The 25,770-nt window shown below is 35.0% G+C and overlaps 1 pseudogene; it reads right to left on the bottom strand.

Annotated features, from left to right (window-relative positions):
- Nucleotides 1–858: 858 nt before the first annotated feature.
- LOC113254973 (ferritin light chain-like) overlaps nucleotides 859–25,770 on the bottom strand; it is a 44,533-nt pseudogene continuing 19,621 nt past the window's right edge.

The raw sequence follows: 25,770 nt of genomic DNA, 5'->3' as shown, positions 1-25,770 counted from the left end.
CTAAAACACAGAATTATTAAAACATATTCCAAAGAAATATTTTACAAGGAATTTTAATATTTTTCTTTTACTTTGCTTTGATTCAAATATCTAATTCATAAAAGCGTGCTGTTTGTAAATGGCCTGAAATGCTTACAATTTTAATGATAAAGAAACAGATGTGAGTCAGAGTCTCCCCGAGGCCTGACCTTCTTCTTAATTATGTTAGGACCATTTTTGAAATCTCCATTTCTTTCCTTAGAATACTAGGGCATTATGAATAAAGATATGGTTATGTAACTAAACAGTGCTCCTATGACTTAAAAATTAACCTGAGTGTCTAACCTGCAATCCAATAGTTACAGAGAATTTAAATCATTGATTATAATTTCGAGCAGAAATTGGAATATATCATTTGGTATAATCAGTGAAAATGTATCTTTTCACATTTTCACACAACATGGGTTAAAAATAACAAATATAAGATGGGAAGCTCAAATCAATGAAATGTTTACAGGGCTCTTATTCCCACCAATAAGGTTCTAAGGTTCTCAGAAAATAACCAGTAGTAGATTGAGTCCATAAAAGAATAAGTATACATATTCATAAGACCAGGCAGTTAGAAAAGTGAGTCACCAAAAAAGCCCAGCCCTTTTCTATTTATCTACCATTGAGAAAGAATGTTCTTCTCCCCCGCCCCCCCCCCAATGCCCCGCCCCGCAAAAAGCTTTTTTGTTTCCATTTGTTCCACAATTTAGGCAAGGGTTCCAGGGTGGTGAAAAAGCTGCCTAGTGGCTGCAGGCAGAGGCTCAGGCAGAAGCCCTGGCATCAGGGGTTTGCCAGAGGGGTCCCTCAAAGCCTGCTGGGCTCCTGAGGCTTCTAGTCATAATCGAGGGTGAGCCTTTCTAAAACATACTGGCCCAGCCCCGCCTGCAGGCCAGCCCGCCTGCGAGGTTAGCCAGGTGGTCGCCATGTTCTTGATGAGGTTCCCCTCCTGACCTAGGAAGTGGTTATTTAGGAAGTCACGGAGAAGGGCGTCTGCGCATGTAGAACCAAAGGCACGCAGATCCCAAAGGACTTGGTTCAGGTTCTTCTCCAGAACCACCGCGATTTCCACGGTGTACAGGCTTTTACGCCACTCATCCTCAGACGGCTTCTGTACTACGGGAAACAGGTCACAGCGGCAGCGCCGAGGGCGCTGGTTAATTACATCTTCAAGGGACTCTTGGGCCCTCACGCTTCTCCTCAGCCAACTCGGCAGAAGCGGCGCATGCCCTCCTGAGCCACATCGTCGTAGCTGAAAGAGAAGCCCACAGAAAGGTAGGTGTAGGAGGCCTGCAGATGCATGTTGGCCTGGCAGTTGACGGCAGCTTCCACCTCCTTGGAATAATTCTGTCAAATCTGGTAGCTGCTCACGGTTGATTGGCAATACAGAGCAAAGCTTAAAAAAAAATTGTGTTGCTTGATTTTGGGGGCAGGGGATGGCTGAAAGGTGGCTCCCAAAGTTGTAACTGGAAGAGAGGTTGAAGGGTGGCTGGAGGCTGTGCAAATGGCGTCAAACACCGTTGAAGTACGAGAGAGATCCGCAGGCGGCAGGGTGCACTGCCAAGTAAAAATGTTAGGATTTGGGAGTTGGGTTAAACATTTGATTAAGCCCATTAACTCTTTCATATTATTAAGGTATTATTTTAGTCTGTGAATGCATTTTTGGAAGCTACAGTGGATTTTATGTTGGTGCAAAAAGGCGCCAAATGATTCCCCGGGAGATATAATAGACTTCTCAAGTCATGTGTCTTGAACATCGTGACTGACTGGAATCCGGTAAAATCAGGATCCAAACTGATGCTGTCGGCAGAGTTCATTATAAAGCAAAGCAGAGAATTCTGATTATATATTTTATCAGGTAATTTTCATGCTTCTGACTTTTAATTAAAATAGAAGTCTCCACTGTGTAAGTGGCCATACTATTTACTACACTAAAGGTAGAGCTAAATATGAGGAAATCAATGAAGAATTTCGGGGCTAATAGAAAATCTATTAACCAGAAAGTATGTATTGAGTACTTTATCAGAGTATACAGTGCGAAGGGCTAATTATATGTTTGGCAGTGTAGGGTTGGGAGATATAGAGATGGAAAGCTTTGGAAGAGGACTTAGAGAAAGTGTAAGAAATGATGCTAACTTTAAGAAACCTAACATCTGGTTGAAGAGACTAGATTAATAAATATGAAAAATTAGTGAATAATGTACGACTATTGAAATCTGGGATGCTCATTAATAGTATTATAGGAATGTACAGTAAAGATAAATCATTGTGAATACCTAAGGAAAGCTTAGTAAAGAAAGTAATATTTGCAGCTTTGTATTTGAACTTTGAAAGAGTTGTAGAATTAAGACAGAAGGGAAAGTATTGTGGCCCAGAAAACCAAAATGATTTATGATGACCTGAATGCATCAGTGAACAAAGCATGTTTTTGAGAGTGAGAGAGAGGAAGTTTATACTCAGTAATGGTGATTAATATTTGTGGATAGGTAGAATAAGGCCAGATTACTTGAAACTTGGCTATTAGAGAGAGACATGATGATGAAAATTATGCAGTTGTTCCGGATTTCTTCTTTATATATTCAACAAATATTTATTGAGCATCTACTATGTGCAAAGTACTGTGCCAAGCACTGGGAGAATAGTGGTGAACCAAAACCAATTCTTACTCAACCTCATGAAATTGTATTCTAGCAGGAAGGCTAGACTTTGAAAAATTAACTATGCAATTGACTAATTATGGTTATAATTAGTTCTACAAAGAGGGTAATACAGAGTACCATGAAACAGTGTAACTAGTCTGGAACAGGGGTGGTGTTAGGGAAGCTTGCCTTAAGAAGTGATGTTTGAGTTGAATTAAAGAGGGAGTAGAGATGACTGAACAAAGGGGAAGGAGTGTGAGCAGAACTTGATAGTGGGAAGAGACAGGACATGTCAAGGTCAGTAGACAGGAGGAACCCTACCATGTTTGAAGAACTTCAAGATCAGTGTGACCTAGACTACAGAAATACATAAAAAAAATACAGAACGGTCTAAGATGAGGTTAGAGAGGTAGGAAGACAAGATCATGCAGACTTTGTAGGGTTTTGTCTTTGAATGAAGTGTGGTGAAAAGCTACTGAAGGATTTTTAAGCAAGAGAGTGGCATGTTTGGATTACATTTTTAAAAGATGATTCTGCCTTTATTATGGATTGGAGGAAGGCAAGGGTAGGTGAGGGAAACTGGTAATGAAGCTGAGGTAATAGTTGAGTTAAGAGATGTTGATGGTTTGGACTAGAGTGGTTGTAGGGAAAATGGAGGGAGGCAAATAGATTAGTGAGGTGTTTATGAGGCAAAACTGACCGGATACACAAAATGAGGAAAGTAGTCTTTAGTTAGTTAGTTAGTGAGTTAGTTAGTTTTAAAGTAGGCTCCATGCTCAACGTGGGGCTTGAACTCACGACCCTGAGATTAAGAGTGCTCTAAGGACTAAGCCAGTGAGGTGACCCAGAGGAAAGTAGTATCTAGAGAAAGGTTCACTGTCATCAATTTTCACGTGGACCAAAGTGGGCCGAGTATGGATATAGAGAAGCCACTTGGAGTTTGTTGCAGTAATCTGAGAAGGTGATGAGACCTGAAACTGGGAATGGAGAAGAAAAGACATATTTAGAGACATTCTAATAGAGCAACACAGAGATTTTTTGACTCAAAAATTTTAAGTCTTAATGATTTTACTGGCCTTGGTGGCTAGAAGAAGGAAGTAAGACGGAAGGAAGTGTTGAGTTTGTGGTGTTAGATAGTTATATAGGGAGATACAGGAGTATGATTCTATTTGGGAAGGCATCAGGAGAGATTTGTAATTAGATTAAAGTCATAAAATATGTGGAGTTTGCCAAGGACACATTATAGAGAGTAGAGAATAGCAAACCAAGGCAATGATTCTGACATTGGTGGAAGAAGTAAGCATGTGTCACTTGTGGGTTAGCTTACATTTGGAAACAGTTGTGCTAATTTCCTTTTGAAGGCAACTTAGATTTTACTGTTTAGTGTGTGTTCAATTACTAAAATAAGTAGAATCCTCCCCCAAATTTCTGCAATTTGCCACATTTAAAAATACATTACATTGAAATAAGGAAGAGAAAGAAAGAGGAGAAGCTAGTTGGAAAGGGTTCATATAATTTTAGAAGTAATTGGAATTTAAGTAATACTTCATAAACATTTAATGAAAAATGATTACCAAGTAATCCAGTATATGCTCAAGTTCATAAACATTTCTTTTAGAAAAATGTTAGCTTATCTTTCAATCTGTAAATATTTTTGAGAGCTAACATACTTGGTGGTGTTCTTGCTTCTACTGATTTACTTCTTTTTTTTTTTTTTTTTAAAGATTTTATTTATTTATTTGACAGAGATAGAGACAGCCAGCAAGAGAGGGAACACAGGCAGGGGGAGTGGGAGAGGAAGAAGCAGGCTCCTAGCGGAGGAGCCTGATGTGGGGCTCGATCCCATAACGCCGGGATCATGCCCTGAGCCGAAGGCAGACGCTTAACCGCTGTGCCACCCAGGCGCCCCTACTGATTTACTTCTGATAAGCTGCATTTTATTTATATTTTATTTTATTTCAGTTTTTTAAGTAAGCTCTATGCCCAACATGGGGCTTGAGCTCATGACCCTGAGATCAAGGGTCTCATACTCTACCAACTGAGCCAGCCAAGTGCCCCTGGAATCTACATTTTAAAGGAATAAGATAGTCAATAAACAAGTAAATAAAAGAACATATCAGATAGCTCTAAGTGCTATGATAAATAAAACAGGGTAATGGAGCTTACTTTAGTTTGGGTGGTCAGCCAAGGCTCACTTAAAGAAGTGATGTTCAAAATGGCTCATGAGAGCATACTTATGCTAAGTCTATGAAGAGGTGCATACTTGTCTGTTTACATAAGATTAATGATCCTATTTGGGTTTAATAACATCAAAAACTTTGACATGATCTCTTTTGAGATCGAGAAAAAGATTAAGATTGGGGCACCTGGGTGGCCCAGTCAGTTAAGTGTCTGACTCTTGGTTTCGACTCAGGTCATGGTCTCATGGGTTGTGACGTCATGGGTGTGAGATTGAGCCTTGAGTTGCCTCCAAGTTCAGAGGAGAGTCTGCTTGAAAATTCTCTTCTTCTGCCCCTCCCTCCACTTGCATGCACGCTCTCTCTCTCTCTCAAGTAAATAAATAAATCTTAAAAAAGGAAAAAGATTAAGATCTTTTTCTATTTCAATGTATTATGAATTTTTTAACTTGTTGAAGTTATCAAGTACAATTTTTCTTTTCAAGACATTTCTTAATTGCCTACATCATAGTTTTGAGAACTATTGTTTTCTAATTATGTGTGCTTAATGTAGTTTTGGGAATCCACACTCAGATTTGAGTCTGTTATTTAACAGTTTCAATCAATTTTTAAAAATAGGCATGCATACACCTGCTTTTAAAAAGTTAAAAGTTCTAGCCATTTTGACAGGTGTAAGGTGACACCTCATTGTGTTTTCGATTTGCATGTTTCTGATGATTAGTGATGTTGAGCATCTTTTCATCTGTCTGTTGGCCATCTGGATGTCTTCGAAAAGAGGTCCTCTACCTCAAAAAATTAAAAATAGAAATACCATATGATCCAGCAGTTCTACCAGTGGGCATTTGGCCAAAGAAAATGAAAACACTAATTTGAAAAGATACACACACCCCTTATTGCAGCATTGTTTACAATAGCTAAGATATGAAAGCAACCCAAAAGTCCATCAATAGATGAATGAATAACGATGATGTGGTGTGTATACTGTGGAATATTACTCAGCCATAAAAAGACTGAGGTCTTGCCTTTTGCAACAACATGGATTGACTTTGAAGGTATTATGCTAAGTGAAATAAGATATGATGTCATTTATATGTGGAGTCTAACGAAACAAAACAAATGAATAAACAAAGAAACAAAGAGAAGAAAACAGATTCTTAAATGCAAAGAACAAACTGGTGGTTGCCAGAAGGGAGGAGGGTGGAGGAATGGATGAAATAGATAAAGGAGATTATGAGGTACAAATTTCCAATTATAAAATATGTCACAGAGATGAAAAGTACAGCATAAGGAATGTAGTCAATAATGTTGTAATAATGTTGTTCAGAGACAGGTGGCGACTATACTTGTAGGAAGCACTGAGTAATGTAGAGAATTGTTGAATCACTAATTTGTACACCGGAAACTAACACTGTACGTTATATATATGTATAAAATATATATATTACATATATTTTTATTATATATATTATATATATAAATTATATATATAACTTATACATATATGTGTATATATACAAATTATATATATACATATATATAAATACATACATACATAAAAATATATATACAAATTATATATATTATATATATTTATATATATATTTATATTTATATATATATATATAAAATAAAAGTTAAATGTTGCACAGAAATATATGGCTCCCAGTTCCCTGAGTTTCACTATCCAGATGTAACTAGCAGTTTCTTGAGGTTTGGAAACTGTTTTAAAATTAAAATTGAAATTAGTTTGCTTATAGGAAAGTTCCTTAAATTGTAGTTAGGAACGTTTTTTTCTACTGTCTCACAACTTTCTCTCAAATATAATATCAAATGTATGCAAAAATTGGATTTAAACATAAATCATTAAGGGTCTCAATTGTTGAGGTTATCTTTGGTAAAAAGCTAGGCTTTAGTGCGTTCATATTGTTTATTCTTTTTGAAATTCATATTTCAGAGACTTAAAGGAAATTTAGGGACAGCCTTTCTCCAAAAGGTATTTATTTATGCCTCAAGGGATCTCATGAACATTGTTGCGAACATAGGGAGTTTATAATTATGATTTAATTTGTAAACAGTTTCCCTTGCAACCTCATGTACTTGACCAACTTTTAAAATGCCAAGATAGTTAGTGATTCTCTACTGACTTCAAATTAGCTAATCTTTCAACTTTAGCTTAAACCATCATCAGTAATCTTCTTGTTGACTTCCAAACACTTATGAATCATTTAAGAATTTAAGGACAGCGTGTTCTCATGGCATCAGAAGTTGTTGCTGCTTGATCCCTCACCTCTGTCCAGTGGACTCCTAAAACCACAAGAACAACAACAGTGGTCTGATGTCCAGTCAGTCACTTCTTCCATTAGCAGATTGTGGTTGATGTGTCTGTTCTGCCGACATCTCCTGAATTCTGTTTGTCCTTAATAACTTCATCAGAGTTTAAGTTACATTCATATATTCTGTGAAGCTGTCAACTTCTCTATAGTCCTAGAGCTAGCCTCTCAGTTCAGATCGTTCATCATGGAGCAACTATGGCTGCCAAAGGGAAATTTTACAGCAGTGTTAGCACGAAGCATTCCCTGGTAGAATGGAGATGGAGCATTATGCAGTTAGGTGAATAAATAAATGTCTTTGGTTTTCTCGATAGCGTATTATAAAGAAAACTTTGAACATCAAATATATTGTTAACCAGTGCCTAAATTGGGGAACAAACCAAGGATGTAAGCAAACATTTCTTTCTCATCCATTACAATTACTCTGACTCTTCTAGAACTGACAAGGAAAGAGAGGTGAGAAGAAAAGAAACCTTATTGTGTTAGACACTGTGCTGGGTGCTTTACATATATTGTCTATTTAATCTTCAGGAAAACTTTGTAGTTTATATTAACCTCATTTTTCAGAACCAGAAACTAAGGCTTGGGAGGTTTCTTAAAGCAAGTAAAGAAAGGAAGGGACAAAAGGAGGAATGAATAGCTATAAAATCAGGGCCAGGATATTACTTATATTTAAACAAACAAAAATTTGGTAGAGACTTTTATTATTTATTTATCTGTCTTAATAGTTAAGAAAAGCTTCATGTGAGTAAAACCTTAGCACTGTGAATTCATAAATTATCAGGTCATTTAAGAGAAAAAAGTGGTATTTGATGGGAAAAAAAACCCTAGTATCTTCCAAATGAAGTGAATATTTCATTTTGCATTCAGTTGCTATGGTATCATGGAAGTATAATTTATAAATTATACACATTTTACACATTTAGAAATTAAATCTATATGATAATTTTAGCACTTGTATTTCTTAATAGAAATTACCCATTTTTATGTGTGAAAATTTTTTCCATCTTTATTGAGATATAATTGACAAATAAAAATTGTGTATATTTAATGTGTACAACATGATGATTTAATATACATATAAACTGTGAAGTAATTACCACAATCAAGTTAATTAACTCATCCATAACCTTAGTTACTTTTTTTTTTGCATCTGTGTGGTGAGAACGGTTAAGATCTACTCTCTTAGCAAACTTCCAATATATAATACAGTATTACTAACTGTACTCACCATGGTATACGTTAGATTCCCAGAACTTATTCTTCTCAAACTGAAAGTTTCTACCTTTTTTTAAAAAGATTTTATTTATTCATTTGACAGAAATAGATACAGCCAGCGAGAGAGGGAACACAAGCAGGGGGAGTGGGAGAGGAAGAAGCAGGCTCCCAGCAGAGGAGCCTGATGTGGGGCTCGATCCCAGAACGCTGGGATCACGCCCTGAGCCGAAGGCAGACGCTTAACCGCTGTGCCACCCAGGCGCCCCAGAAAGTTTCTACCTTTTGACCAACATCCTGATTTTCCTGACCCCAAGCTCCTGGCAACCACAGTTCTACCCTTTGGTTCAATGAGTTTGACTTTTTTAGATTCCACATGTAAGTGAGATTGTATTACTATTTGTCTCGCTGTGTCTGGCTTATCTCATTTAGCATAATGCCTTCAGTGTTCATCCATGTTGTCACAATTGGTAGAATTTCCTTCTTTTTTTTATGCTGAACAATCCATTGGATACGTATATCACATTTTCTTTGTCCATTTATCTGTCCACAGACACGGGTTGTTTCATACCTTGGTTATTGTTAATAATGCTGAAGTGAACATGGGAGTACAGGTATCTCTTCAAGATCCTGATTTCATTTCCTTTGGATATATACCCAGAAGTAGAATTGCTGGATCATATCCTGTTTTTTAATTTTTTGAGGAACCTCCATACTGTTTTCCATAGCAGCTGTATCAATGTACATTCCCACCAGCAGTGCACAAGGATTCCCTTTTCTTCACACCTGTGCCCAAACTGATTTCTTGTGTTTTTGACAATAGCCATCCTAATAGGTGTGAGGTGATAGCTTATTGTGGTTTTGATTTGCATTTCCCTGATGATTAGTGGTACTGAGTACCTTTCCATGTACCTGTTGGCAGTTCGTATGTCTTCTTTGCAAAAATGTCTATTTAGGAACTTCACCTTTTTAAAAATTGTGTTATTAGTTTTTTTGCTATTGAGTTGTAGAAGTTCCTTGTATAGTTTGGATATTAGCCCCTTATCCAAATATATACTTTGCAAATATTTTCTCCCATTGTGTAGGTTACCTTTCATTTTGTTGGTTATTACCTTTCCTGTACAGATACTTTCTGGTTTGATGTAGTCCTTGTTTATTTTTGCTTTTGTTGGCTGTGTATGTGTGAGATTTTTACCCTTAATTTCATGGAAAGAAAGTGGGCAATGGAATTATATTTATCATATATGATATTTTAACTGTACAAACATATTAACTGTATTGTTAAATAAGTGACAATTTTGCTTTGCTTTATGTCTAAGTGTGTGAGGAGAGGTGGCTTTGATGATCAAAAGAAAGTTAATATTAACATAACCCACATTTGTCACTCAAGCATTGCTTGAATCAAATATATACTAGCATTTATTTTACTCCTTAAGCCTCTGAATTTAAACACCCGCATGAATTGATGCTCCTGCATGCTCTGCAGAAGAACCGAGCAGGCTATATTGCTGCAGTTTGACATTGCCTTACTGCATGGAAGGCACGTTGATACCGGGCAAAATTGTGAAGTTAAGGGACATTAGTAACTTGTGTTTTAGTAACAGATCCTCTTTGTTCTGAGCCTTTTCTCTTCAGAGTTGTGTTCTCTTTCCACACCCTTATTCCTCCTTAAAGAAAGATGTCTAGTTCTTTCTTGTCTTCTCCAATTTTATCCTATTAATTTTTGCTTTGGGGACAGAATTGGAAGAAACTAATTCCTGAGATGAAAATGACTGATATGATTTAATATTTCTTAAAACACAGTGTAGATCAAAGGAATAAAAATTGTTTTATTTAACAAACTTTAATTCGCTGTTCTGTGTGTTTTATAAATGCTAACTCATTTAATTCTCACAATAACCTATTAGGTAGGTTTTTAGTTGTGGAATGTCAGGTGATCAGTAAGGGAAAGCTTGGGAAGCAGTTGATCATTTTGTCTTTGAAATCTTTTCATGAAATGAAATTCTATTTGTATGGCCTGCCTCGTTTGTTACTCCCATGATAGTAATCATGAACCAAGGCAAATCAAGCACAAAATCTTATGGTCAGTCTTGTTCTCTGTGGGGCAGTGATGATAGAGCCAATAATTAGATTAAGTTGGACCCTCATGACAGGGGTTTTATGGGCTCATACTACAAGTAGAAATGTTCACAGCTAAGTTTAAAAAGTTTTACAGAGATTTGCTAATTGAACTTTTACTATTGTTGTATTTGAGATGTAAGTTAATTTTTTGTTATATGTAATGTCACTGACCTTTTATATATATTATTTAAAAATGTTAAGAAGTTTATTTTTTGACTTTTGGAGTGTCTTATTTTAATCCCAATTTTAAAATGAATTATCCATAAACAGTAGTTGCTTTCAGTTTTTAAAAACACATCTTCTGATGAGCGCTGAGTGTTCTATGCAACTGATGAATTACTGAACTCTCCATCTGCAACTAATGACGTTCTATATGTTGGCTATTGAATTTAAACAAAAAAATAAAAACACATCTTCTTAGAGAAGCCCTTCTTCATAAGAATGAGAATGAATTGTATTTTTTTTTTTGCAATAGTACTCTACAGAGGTATAAACACGCTCTAAGGATATCATAAATTGTTTTTTAATTTAGTTATTTAATGCTGTTTAATGTGTGACAGTATTGAAATGTGAAATACATTGTGATTTTAACTACTGAATGATGATAATCTATCAGGGATCTCTAAAAACCCCTTCTAAATATGGGAAAGAATTAAAGGATTGTAATACACACAATATTCATTTTAATTGAATTTCTGCCTAACTTTTTAGAGTATATGGAAGAATCACTAAGAAATATTTTGTAGGGGCACCTGGGTGGCTCAGTCATTAAGCATCTGCCTTCGGCTCAGGTCATGATCCAAGGTCCTGCGATCAAGCCCCACAACAGCCCTGCCGAGCAGAGAGCCTACTTCTCCCTCTCCCTCTGCCTGCTGCTCCCCCTACTCGTGCTTGCGTGCTGTCTTTCTGTCAAATAAATAAATAAAATCTTAAAAGAAAAAGTATCAAATTTCAATTTTAATGGCAGTCATTGTTTAATTTTCTCAAATCTTACATGATGAATTAACTGATAGCAAATTTGTCTACTCTGAAACTTATTATTTGTGTAGTAATTCCAGTTGTCATTTGATTTCTCAACTGGTAATTTCTCAAAGAAGTCTTCGAAGGGGGCACCTTGGTGGCACATCTGACTCTTGGTTTCAGCTCAAGCGGTGATATCAGGGTCGTGAGATCCAGCCCCATACTGGGCTCTGTGCTCAGCCCAGAGTCTGCTTAAGATTCTCTCTCCCTCTCCCTCTGCCCCTGTCCACCCCTACCCCTGTGCTCGCTCTCTAAAATAAATAAATCTTAAAAAAAAAAAAAGAAGTCTTTGAAGAAATAGCATAACATTTTGATTAAGGTCAATACAGACAGGCTTATAACAGTAATTATCAACCTGTACTATATTAATGGTAGAATTAAGTCAGATCAAAAAAAAATGCAACTCAATTTATCTTTACTCATTTAAATGGTTAAGTCATAATCTATGAAACATTTTGTTGCTTCTGTGACATTTATAACCCTTAGACAACTGGACTTACCCAGTATATAGGTTCAGGATAAATTGTACACATTGGAAAGAGTTCAGCCTTCCTTGTGAACATTGTTTAAATTCAGAAAGTCAGTCATCTGTCTTGAAACCTCATTTTGTGCTGAAGAGATGTAGTTCTAGAACTAGTTTTTGCTGTATTGATGCTTAAAAACTTATTTAATAAAAATTGAATTCTAGATAATTCTTTTTTTTTTCTCCCCACCTACAGTGAGGATTTATGGTGAAGGAAAATAAAAATGAATCTAGTTGCTGTAATGTGATAAGTAGGGAGAAGATTATAGGGCCTTTTATTTTCTCACAAACAGCTATAAACTTAGGGCATTCAAAAAGAATTCATGCAAAATCACAGTTGAAATGAAAGCATTCCCTTTTTGCTAGGGAGTTTAGTTCAGTGTCTATAATGTCCCTTAACACATCTAAAATCAGAACTGAGTCAGTCTGGAGCTTCGCTACATACAAATTCTTTGAGATGTATTATACAATTGTTGGTCTGAAATAAGCATTAGATTTATTACCCAAATGTTCTCAATCACTATAATAGGGTAGTGTCAATGTAATTACAGTCAAGAAAATGAACATATCCAGTACCCAAACATTTTCCTTATACCCCCTTATAGTTTCTCCCCCTTGGCCCTCTCTGTCTCTCCTCACCCTCATATAGCCAAGTAACCTTTGAATTTTTAATAAATTTGATCACAAAGTATATACTGTTTTGTGGGTGGGGACTGGCTTCTTTCACTCAGCATGGTCATCATGGAATTCATCCATGTTGAGTGCATCAATACATCAGTCCTTTTTATTCCTAAGACGTATTACAGTATATGGATATATCACAATTTGTTCATTTACTTATTGATGGATATTTGGATTATTTCCAATTTGACAATTAAATCTACTTTGAATATTTGTATCAATTCTTTGTATGGATATATGCTTTCATTTCTCTTGGGTAAATGTGTAAGAGCGGAATGCCTGGATTCATGGGAGTTGTGTGTTTAACTTCTTAAGAAACCTCCATATCTTTTTTTTTTTTTTAAAGATTTATTTATTCTACAGAGATAGAGACAGCCAGCGAGAGAGGGAACACAAGCAGGGGGAGTGGGAGAGGAAGAAGCAGGCTCATAGCAGTAGAGCCTGATGGGGGCTCGATCCCAGATCACTGGGATCACGCCCTGAGCCGAAGGCAGACGCTTAACCGCTGTGCCACCCAGGCGCCCCAAGAAACCTCCATATCTTAAAATAAAAAAGTTATATTGGTATTTATTTCCACCAGGGGTGTATGAAACTTCTGGGTCCACATCCTCAGCAACACTTAGTATGGCCAGTCTTTTAAATTTTAGACTTTGTAATAGGTGCATAGTGGTATCATTTATGGTCTTAATTTGCATTTTCTTAATGATTGGTGAAACCATCATCACAATCAACATAATGAACACGTCCATCACCTTAGCATGTGCTTGTTTGCCATTCATCTGTTTTGGTAAAGGTGATTATTCAAATCTTTTGCCCATTTGTTTTATCAGATTGTTGGTTTTTATTATTAATGAGTTTTGATTTTTGATTTGTATATTCTGGATATAAGTCCTTTATCAGATATATAATTTGCAAATATTTCTCCTACTTTGTGGCTTTTATTTGTCAAGAAAATGAACATATCCAGTACCCCTTTTTGAAGAGTATTTTCTTACTGTATTTCTTACTGTATTTTCTTACTGTATTTTTTGAAGAGTAAAAGTCCAACTTGAATGAGGTTTAGTTTATCACTTTTTTCTTTCATGGATCATGTTTTTTTTTTTTAAAGATTTTATTTATTTATTTGACAGAGACAGCCAGCGAGAGAGGGAACACAAGCAGGGGGAGTGGGAGAGGAAGAAGCAGGCTCCCAGCAGAGGAGCCTGACGTGGGGCTCGATCCTGTAACGCCAGAATCACGCCCTGAGCCGAAGGCAGACGTTTAACCGCTGTGCCACCCAGGCGCCCCTGGATCATGTTTTTGTATCTGAGAAATCTTTGTCTAACCCAGCGTCACGAATATTTTCTCCTGTGTTATTTTCTAGAATTTTTAGTTTTATATTTAGGTCTATGATCCATTTTGTTTTAATATTTATATATAGTGTAAGGCAAGAATCAAAGTTTATTTTTTTGCATATGGTTACCTAATTAGGTAACATTAAGGACAAATGTTGAAAGTTAACAGTTCTTCATACTAAATTTTCTCTTTTTATATAACTGGTGTGGTTTCTGTTTCCTGACCGGACTCTGATACAACCTGGCTCTCTCTTGAATTGTGATCTGGATTTCTAAAGAATTTTAACTAATATTTTTGCCCAGATTGTTATAGCCATTAGCATAAATAATGTCCAAAAGGAATCTTCAAGACTGACATGTAGGTAATAATATTCATTTTCTTGTAAGTAAGTTAAGAGTTCTGGTTACCATGGGGCGCCTGGGTAGCACAGTCGTTAAAGCGTCTGCCTTCGGCTCAGGGCGTGATCCTGGCGTACTGGGATCGAGTCCCACATCGGGCTCCTCCGCTGTGAGCCTGCTTCTTCCTCTCCCACTCCCCCTGCTGTGTTCCCTCTCTCGCTGCCTGTCTCTCTGTAACATAAATAAATAAAAAATCTTAAAAAAAAAAAAAAAAGTTCTGGTTACCAATATGTAGTGATAAAATATTTTAGAAGACAATGAATATTTTCTCAGTCAGTACTCCCACAGTAAAACATTAGATTCTGAGTGCTTCCAAGAGTTTGGATTGGGGTGGGTGTTAAGTGTTAATACAGTACTTAAGTATTGAAAATAAATGACTATCAATTTGTTTTTCTTAGAAATATCTCTGGGTATTTGGGCTGAATGGATGGGTAATTTGCATTGGATGGAATTAACCGACTAACCAACCAATCAACAAATAAATATACCCCAAATCAAAACAATGGAATCAGTGAAGCAAGCCATGTCCGAAATGAAATGTTTTGTACTTTCATAGTGACTTAATCACTCATTTTACCATTTTTTCCTTTCAACTATTTTTAGGCCATGATATAGATAGAATAGTGATAAAAGTGAAGACTTAACAATTTGGAATTCTATGAGGGTCTGAAGTTCCTTGTCATTAGAATCTTGACCCTTGAACCAGATTTTATTTTGGATCCTGGTAGGAAACAGAATGTGGAGATCATAAAGCATAAAGTTTGTACTTCTAAGCCATCCATAGCCTGTGCATTCTCTTTTACAACAATCCCAGGTTTAGGGTGTATTGTGAATTAATGAGTATCTATATAGTTATGACCAAGCCTATTACTTAATGAGAAAGACTACTCTTTAAGCTAATGGTTCGAAAATACACATATTAAATTTTAAACATATACAAAATAGCCAATTGTGCTGTTTCTTCTGCAACTTGACTAAGTGTTCATTTTGCTCTTGTACCATGAGTAGAAAAAAAGTCAGTAATATTGACAGACTTTCTAATGAGGTCCAAAGGGCCAGAATACATTTAAAATATTGAGAGAGAATCCCCTACTAGTTTTTAGACCACAGAATAAAGGAGGGGTTGGTTGATAAACTACCCAGAAATAGAAACCATGTTAAAGGTGATGTTTTGGCTGTTAGGCTTTCTTCAGGCCATAATATATAAAACTAACATTTTTATATTTCTTCTTTTGCCCAAGGAAGCCCTCAAAGACAGAATGCTGCCTTTAACCTTATTTTATATTCCACAGAGTATTTTAAAGACTAGAAAAATATTGCTGGGGCAAAAATGATTGGGGCTCTGAAGGATCAGAAAAAATGTATCACTTTTTTTTTTTCAAATAAGCAGACATTGAGAACTTCATCCACAAAGTTATTCCAAATTCAGTGTTCTAGCCAGAGACTTTGTAGTAAATAAATAAGATTGACCTAGAGTTCACTATATTTTTGGATCTGAGTGTTACTTTCTTTTAGACTGGTTTACTTGAAACTTTACCTATATTTCTATAATAGTTTAATTTACATTTAAATTTTAAGTCAAATATTGAATTCTAAAATGATTTTAATTTAGACCACTGAGTTTTTCAATACATTTTACTTGCTTTTCCATAACAGCCTGAAAATATTAAATTATATGAAGATATTTCTAGAAATTATTAAAATCACAATTTTTTATTTTTCTCATTGAATTTGGTTATAGAATTTTTAAAATGAATTAAACGTTCGTACAAAATTAAAATGACAGAAATCAAAGCATTAATTCCAAAAACTACTAGCAAGTAGGTCCTCATAACTTTGTATTTTGTCTAGTGAGCAGATATACATGCTCTGAAGAAAAATCTTGGGTAGATATGGCCAGTTGTATGCATGGATTGTGATATTCAATGAGGAATTCAGGGCAGTGTTCTAAAAACTAGGTGGCTGCCAAAATCACCAATTATGTTAGTTGTGAATATCTAAAAAATGGAACAAATAACTATTACAGTTTAAGGAAAGGGAATTGCAAAAAAGGGAGGCAGTATTGATTACTAAAAGCTAATTCTGAACTACGTGTTTTGTACTTATTATCTCATTTATTCCTCACAGCCTCATAGCAATAAAACAGTTGACCTGTTATACAGCTAGAAAGTGTCACATTCAGTGACACACTGAGGTGTGTACTCTCAATGCCTGCTTTCTCTCCACTACGCATAGTTGCCTCATAAATATATACCAGGTAATATTCATTCATTAATTTGATGGGAACAACAACTTCATAACCAAATAGTATGTCATTTAATACTGTGGAATGTGTTAAATTCTCAAGAAAAGTAAAAACATGTAGATTTCATGCTGTGTTTTTAAATACAATTGTAGATTTTTTTAAAATTTAAATTTCTGTTAGAGTTTATTTTGGGCTTCATTTTTATGATTTTCAGTGCTGATATTTTATAATATTGATGAACTTCAATTTTTCATATATTTTTTCTGGAATAAAATGGCTAAATGTAGCCAAAATGACTAAGTAAAATTATTAAGTACTTATACAATGAAGAAACCATTCAGAAACTGGATGGTCTATTAAAACTTGCCATTTTGATGATGGTAATTTTGGTATCTTGTTAATTAACTTTTTATTCTCTTTAGTATTTAGTGAAGTTTTTTTGAAAATGCCAAAGAATTTAGCATATTTTATTTTATTTTGATTTTTAAAAAAATTTTATTTATTTAAAGCGGAGGTGGAGCGAGAGCAGAGGGAGAGAGAAAGAGAGAGAATCTCCAGCTGACTCCACAATATGTGCTGAGCCCCATGTGGGGCTTGATCCCATGACCCTGAGATCATGGCCTGAGCTGAGATCAAGAGTTGGACCCTTAACAGGGATGTACTGTATGGTGACTAATATAATATAATAAAAAAATATTATAAAAAAAAAGAGTTGGACCCTTAACCAACTGAGCCACCTGGGCACCCCTCAGCATATTTTATATTTCATTCATTAATAATAATAAACCAAGTCAGTGGATGGACTTAATATCAAGTAAGATTTTTAAATGAATTGTAGTGATTCGTAAGACTGGGAATCTTGTGTTATTTTTCACTGTCATAGTTTCTAAAGAGCAGCACAAAGCTCATGTCAGGCACGTATGTCTTAATAGTTTACTTGGATCATCTAAAGGTGGTTGACTGATCAAACCCACCAGGGGATAGAAATGGTTTCCAACTGCTTGGGTTTAAAGTACTTGCTGAGATTAACTATTTCCATGCAGCCTCAGGACACTCTACTAAGAATGTGTGGTATATAAAAAAATAATAATTTCCGAGAATGATTGCATAATGGAGATCTTGGAAGATAGATTAGTTTACTTTAACTGTGTTTTAATGATGGGACCAAGGTGGAGAGGCATTTTCATTTTCAGTGATGTTTGATGAATAGATCATTAGATGTGTTTTCAGTTCTTTGGGTCAAAGCTAAATGACCAACACAGGATTGACATTCAGAACTCATCATCTGTCTAGGTTTGGAAATAGTGCAAAGAATATTTGGAATAGTTGTATTCTATCTGCTTAGAGTTACAATATTCTATCATTGTGGTCACAGTCCGTGACTAAATGTGCCATATGTTTGTTTGTTTTTTCTTAAAATGAACTAAACATTTTGCTTGGAAATTGTAAGGAATTTTTGTAATACAATCTAACTGGGACATTTTAAAGAATTCAAAAATAAGAGATTGGAGTAAGTAGCTTAGAGTCACACTGACAACAAAAATTTTGATGAATTGTTTCCTAGTGATCAGTGCTAAATACGACAACCCTGTTTCTGTTTGTGATTCAACAGATCCTAAGACTATATAAGTGATTACTAAAAGGTGATTGTGAGCCAACTTTGTAAACACCGTTTTAAATGGTTTTTCTCATGGCTAATATTAGAGCAAGTGTAGTTGTACTTGCAGGAAAAGACAAAGACGTATTTGTTAGTATGCACAAATACTTTTTAAAATTAGAATAAAGTTATTAAATTGATACTATTTAAAAATATTTCAGTATTGCTTTTAGGAAATTAGTTTTTTGATGAATGCTTGTCTTCAAACATCCCTTTCACTGTGGATAGTTTGATAACTTGGTAAAAGAAGGGAAATATAGCATATTGTGTGTACTCAACCACCTGTCAGATTTATTTCCAAAATATTTGTTTTCCTCCCTAGGAAGGACTTCAGTTCATGATTACTGAACAAATATTGAAGAATTATCTAATAAATATGGACTTCTAGGGTCTTATTAGATTATTACCTGAATTGACCTCATGATTGAGTCCAAATTGAGTTGCTGATTTTTCAACCCATAGTTCAGTTTTCCCGCAAAGACAGTCTGAGCCCTTTATATTTGTATCTTGACATTTTCATTGCATTTTTAAAAATAGAGAATTCCCCATTTTATTTCACTAAACAAAATAAAATTCATAATTAAAGTTAAAGCCAAATGTGGCATAGCTAAAAAAAAAGTGCCTGTTTTCCAAAAATGAAACAAATGAGCGAAAGACCCCAACAGTTTGGTAACTATCTACAGTACTGAGACATTGTGACAAATATCTGTTCCTCAAGATATGCTCCCAGGCCTCCCAACCCAATCTTCAGTGACTGTGTGAACCTGTGGAGGCCAGTAGAAGTGGGAATGAGGATATTTTATTTGAAGAGCAAATTAAGTAGGTCTAAACAGTGAAGCAGTGCTCTGAGGAATTGGTGAAGGTTTTTGCATGAGGAAGCAGCAAGGAAAAAATATGAAATGCATAAAAACTCTGCACAGCAGTTTTAGAGCTTTGATAAAATATAAAATGTCTTTAACCCCTTTGCTGTTCTTGCAAACGCCTGCAATTCAAGAATTTTATTATTCTGGGGCTAACGTAGTTTAAACCTCAATAACTGAATGTTTCCTTTGGGATACCTTCAGGCAAACTATATATTGATTTTCTCAGAATGCACTGTATTTTTCATTAGTACCAAGGTTTGGTGGATATCTAGTCATTTGTTCACCAAATTCCTCTGAAAATTAAAATGGACTATTCCATTTTGGCTGTGGAGTCTTCGGAGCATGGGCATTAATTTTTTTCTGTTGGACACTACCAGGATACACTGTTTTGACATTCATCTTGTCCAGGGCATATGATACCAAATCACCTTTTAACTTGGTCTACCATTTTTCTCTAAATACCGTTCCCTACTTGCCTCTTGGGTTTGATGGCCCATTTAATATTGTCAAGATCAAAGTATTTTTCTGATTTATTTATTTTTAAACTATAAAGTTGCAGATTTGCCTACAGAATGCAAGTAAAATAAGATCCTGTCTGATCATCCTTTTATTTGAATTATCTAGGAAATTTAGTTTTTTAAAAGGCAAATCATCTCGAATTGGCTCAATATTCATTGTTTCTTCTGTTGCTAGAAACTTGGTCTATGAGGTAGGTAATGCGATTTCACAGTTGGAAGTAGAGTTACTGAAGTAATTTCGGTGTACCTTCAGTCTTATCCATTATGAACCACTTCTGTTTTCCTGAGTGAGGGGATCCCCAGCCTTTCTTAAAGCCTACACTGCTCACCAAGCCAGATGTATATATTTGAGGTCATGTATTAAAGAAAGCTTACTACTTATTTTGTCTTATACTTCTTGGTACCCAGCACAGTTTTGACTCAACTAGCCACCCCCAAGTATATGTAGTTTGAATAGTTGATACCTTTTTTTGGTATACATTTAAATCATGTAGTTGGCCAGTGAGTGAGAAAACCAAGCCTCCGAATTCATGTATCAGCATGGATTAGTGGTTATTATTTAGTTTTCATGATAACCTTCTGAAGTAGTTGCATATTAATATACCAGTTTTACAGATGAGGAAACTGATAAAATTGTTTGCCCTGTTCTAATTGTAAGTTCATAATGATTCTAGAAGAACTGAGGTGTATTTGGAAATGTCGAGCGTCAACCATGACAGGAATAATTCAAGGAACCTGGGAAAGGCTCAACATAGACATATACTTGCTCTTTCATATTTACTATAATGCATCCTCAATTTTGAATTTCTGATTTCAAAATTTTGGAATTTTGAATGCCTTCTATGCATAGATCACTATTCTAGGCATGGAGGATTCAAGGGTGAAAAGGAAAGGCCCTTGTTTTTATAGAATTTACATCCAATCAGGGAGAAGGTGAGAGAGTCAATACAAAAAGAAACAAATAAATGAACAAGGTACTTTCAGGTAATGGATAATGCTTTGAAGATAGTGAGACGGGGTGATATACAAAGAGGGACTGGGGGAAGCAGAGTTGGGCTGGGACTGATGAGAGCTACTTTTAATTGGTTGATCCTTTACTGAGGAAGTGAAATTTGTCTTTAGTCTTTAATGATATAAAGAGGCTAGCCATATGGACATCTGGAAGCAGGGAAAACAAGTGAAATGACCCCACTGTGGTAATGAGCTTGGTGTATGCGGGCAACAGGAAGAAGGCAAGTGTGGCCAGAGAATAGGGTGCAAGGTGACAGCATCATTAGTGTGAGATGTGGTCCTTTATCCACGCTCAATCAAATTCATAATTTGGCTGTAATGATGTGACTTAAGGATTCAGAATTTAAAACTTTTGGGCCAAGATCAGTGTTCACCTATAATATAAGATTTTGGATCAAATATCCTTTTAAAAGAATTCATGTGAGAAGGAGATACAAAATTCAACTAAAGTTATAGGAAAAAAATCCATTTAATGAAGTATTGAGCACTTCTGTGTATCAGACTCTGAGCTAGGTGGAGGTAGGTGTATAAATAAGACATAATCCTGATGTTAAGGAAGTTCCTGAGAGGTAAAATGCAGGTTAAAGCGATTACCTATCAGTCAGGTATATGAAAAATGAACCAAATTCAGAAGTTATCCTTGTGTCTGAAACTGCACTTAAGTATCTTCTCAATTGCAATTAGCCTTTCTTGTCCAGTGTCCATTGTGTTTGAAATCAAGTTTAAATTTAAGCAAAGTAAATTATACATTGTGGGTGCTTATTAACTAGTCATTTATTAGTTTTATTAACAACACCTGAGAGATTAAATATGTTTGATTTATATCAACAATTACTACATCTGTGCTGTAATCATAACAGAATAAGGTAATAATATAGAATTTTTAATTCATATCTTAAAACTATTTCCACATAATCTTGTCAGTTGCAATGGCATATATTTTGTTTTATAAATCCAACTGTAGTTATTCTAAATTTTCTTCTGAATTTCTAACACTAATTAATTTTAGGACAAATATGGGTTGACACATTACTAGAGCCCCTTAATTTTTTCTTTTTTATTTGAAGAACAGAAGTAATAAATTCCCATTAAAAAGAATATTACAGAAATTTATAAAAAGTCATAATCCGGATAAACTGCCCCTTTTCCCCTCCAATTCCAAACCACAGAGGGTCACCATAAATAGTTTGGTGTATGTCTTGAAGCTTTTTTCCTACTTTTACCCCCTCCTTCTCCACACACAGTCTTTGCTTAATTTTCTGCTTATGTGAATAAATCATACTCTACATGTTCTGTGACTCATTTAGCAGCCTACTACCAATATATTTTCAAGTTAATACACATAGATTTATACCATTCTCTTAGGATGGTATAGATTTCCATAGAATCGATACCTCATAATGGATTATTACTTTTTGCTTTTTAAGACTGTTTATATTATAAAACAATCAGCATTCAGACAAGAGTAGAGAATAAAGTAATAAAAATAGTAAACATCTGTGTCCATAGCACACAGCTCCATCATATATTTAGCAAAATGTCTCTTGATGGGAATAAATGTTATTGCTAGATCTTCAGTGTTAGAAACAGTATTGCAATGAATAGCATATATGCACACTTAACATTTATGTGGGTGTACAAACTAGTTATGAAAAGTCAGTGCCTAGAAGTGGAATGGTTGGAACAAAGGGTATACGCATTTGAGAATTTGAGAGACTCTGCAAAATTATCCTACAAAATGGTTGTGCTTACATTACCATTAACCATCAACAATGGATGCCATGTGAGGTCCCATTCTTGAACATGGTATACTTACATAATAAGGAATGAAAAACAATAGGAATTTAATATAAAAGGACAGTTTTTAGAAAAATTATATTAAACTTCTAAAATTATATTATTAAACTCAGAACTACTTAACTGTTTTATTTTTATTAACTTTATTATCAGTTAGTGCCTCAGGTTGATGTCTGCTTGCTCCTAAGTTAAGATTTTATTTTTTTACAGAGGTAGAAGTATTTCTGCAATGAGCAAATAAACTTGATTTCAAAGGTTTGCTGCCTATAGTTTGCATTTACATACTCTGTTAGCACCTACTGTTGTATCTCCACTCTGTGAAGTATTTTTATGTGGTATTACTACCCAGTATAAGAGATATCAAACAGGATCTTTCTTCAACTATTATAATTGGAATAATTCCAGTATAGCCTTTTAACCTCTAGGAACTGAGTGAAAAAATCTTTCCCTTGGTCATAATTCTTTTTTTTCAGAAATTCTAGCTTCTATTTCATTTCCCTAATCACTAGAAATGTTGAATTTAATCAAACATACAAATGTGTATTTCAAACTCAGCAAATTAGAATCAAATTTCAACTAATTTTTTAAAGATTTCAACTGATTTTAAGATAAATTTGTTTACTGAGGAATGCTCTAAAAAATGAGTACATATCACTCTTGTGTCATGTTAAGAAACTACATTAAACAAAAAAAACCTATGAATTTTAAAATTAAGCAGTTTTAAAATTAAGAGGGCCCTATTTATAGAGTATTTAAGAGTCAACTGTTTAATTGTTTTCAAGGAAGATAGAAAGGATAAGGATTTATTAAATGAATTTATTAAACCAACAAGACATTTATTGAGCTCTGCATATATGGTACTATGTTAGGTATTGTTGAATTCAATAATAAATGAGACCTATCCCCACTATTCAAGGAGCTTACACTTCAGTCAAAAGATAGACTTTGGTCTCTCTTCTAGGTCAATAATAGTTTCACATTTTTCTGCAGTTTTCTAACTAAGATAAAAAGTTATAAAGTTGATTGGATCAGTGCTTAGATGAAGACAAACTACTTATGTATGGTTCCTGTCTTATACTTTCTTTCCAGTGGAAGCCTTCTGTTGAGGTGATTGGAATCAGGAAGCTTTTTCTTTTCAGGGTAGCATGAGGTCCAGACTAACACAAATTGTTCACTAATTAATTCTTTTATGGACTTAAGTACTTCTGATTATGAGGAGAGTGTGTTCAGTGCTAAGAAAAAGCATGGGCATGGAGATTATGCATATTCTAGGGAATCATCAGAAGATTGAGTGGATACCTGTGAAATTTGGGCCTTATGATTTAGTCTTTTGTTGTTAAAACAGGTATATGTATCCTCACCTACTTACAGAAACTATGAGGACGGGTTTAAAAATAAAAACAAAGAATATGTCTCCAAAATTAATGCCCTTTAAACTTGAGTCCTTCAACTACTTCAGTGTAAATAGACTCAGTGATACCACAGAGAATAAGCTTTTATGAATTAAACATTTTATATCCTAGTAGCATAGAGAAACAATAAGATGAAATAAAGTCCAAGAATAACTAGAACTTTCTCTAGAAACAGTTTGCCTTAATAGGTATGTCCCTTGAGTGCTCTGCTCATTAATTATGCACATACAGACATACCACCCCAATCATACTTTTTTCTCAACCTGACGCTAAATTAAACCATTAAACCAAAACCATTAGAATTAAAGCATTAAAGGAATAAATATTTGTTTAGTCACAATGAAAGAATGGATGAATTCAAGTCAAATCAGTGGTTAATTTCAAGGTACTGAAACTAGAACTAAATATTTTAAGGTGTATGTGTCAGAACTTGGTAAAAATTACATTTCCTTTATTAATACGATTTATTTTCATGGTGAACTTGAAGTAAAATGTCCTCTGTTATCTCTGTGAACTTAAATTAACCTCAAATTAACCTGTATTATTATTTTAAATTATTTTTTCAGTGCTCACAAAATTACAGGTGTTTGGCTCTTTATTTCTTCCAGGATGCTGAATTACATCCTGATTGACTGAGATAGTTCTATGTCTGATAAAAACAGGCATTTTTTTTCCCCCTTGGTAGGTTATCACAACTCACTAAAAGCTGTGGTTCTCCAGTGTTTTACATTAAAATCACCTGGGGAGCTTGTTAAGAATTCAGATTGCCAGGCCTCTTACCCTAAGATTCTGATTTAGTAGGTCAGGGGTGATGTTCAGAAGCTTTTTCTCAGCCACCCCTTTCCAGTCTAATGCAAGAGGTTGATCCAAGCCTTGCATTTTAAGATAACTGCCAGAGGCCAAAATCTAAAATAGATTTAGTGAATTATTTGCAGTAAAACATAAATATTTTCATTACTTTTCACTACTCCAAACTTCATGGACGAATTCTCCCATCAACCTGTTTGCCCTCAAATTCACAATTAAGCGGTAAATCTGGTCTCTTTCCTTTCTCATGGAAAATACTACTATTTTCATTTTATAATCCTCTAGTAAAGTTTGCACAGACACACTGGTATTTATGAATAGAGCTGAGGCTTTGCAGATTATGTTTTGCTTCCAAATGTTTTCTCTCAATTTTTGTACCTTTGTAAGAAACTGATGAGGAATTAATAACTGTATTAATAACCCTGCTTTATAAAGAGCTGATTTTCAAAATAATTGGGATTTTTAAGTGGCATGATATTGTTACTCTTATAGGGTCTCTGTAATTTGGTGGACATACCATCTTGACTCTTCCCTCTGAGTGTCTTTGTTTGAAGAATTGTAGTTGTCTATTTTCTTTTTAGTCCAAGGATGATTTTGAAAATTAAACGTTTATTGTTCACAGCACAAATGCTAATTGAGTGTCCACCACATAAAAAACACCATTCTAGGCCCTAGGGATACCACTGTGAATAAAATAGAACTGGCCCGTCCTTAGGAAACTTTCAGACTAATTTATGGCCTGAAATAATTGGTCGCTTTATGAGGTTACTTCGATTGTCAAAGTGAAGTTGAAGTTGAAAGAAACATAGTGACACATGGTTGCTGAAGATTTTTAGAGCTGGAAGGGCCTTAAAAGATGATGCATTTTAGTCATCCTATTTTAAAGATGACATAACTGAGATTAAGGAAGGTCAAGACTTTTCCCAAAGTCATGGAGTTTGATGGTGGTACGGACAGACCTTGAATTTAGCTCTGATTAAAATGTTAGGATTTGCGG

Source organism: Ursus arctos, unplaced genomic scaffold, assembly GCF_023065955.2.
Source record: "Ursus arctos isolate Adak ecotype North America unplaced genomic scaffold, UrsArc2.0 scaffold_5, whole genome shotgun sequence".
Lineage (NCBI taxonomy): Eukaryota > Metazoa > Chordata > Mammalia > Carnivora > Ursidae > Ursus > Ursus arctos.
Note: the sequence above shows the minus strand (reverse complement) of the source record. Positions and strands in the feature narration are given on the sequence as shown.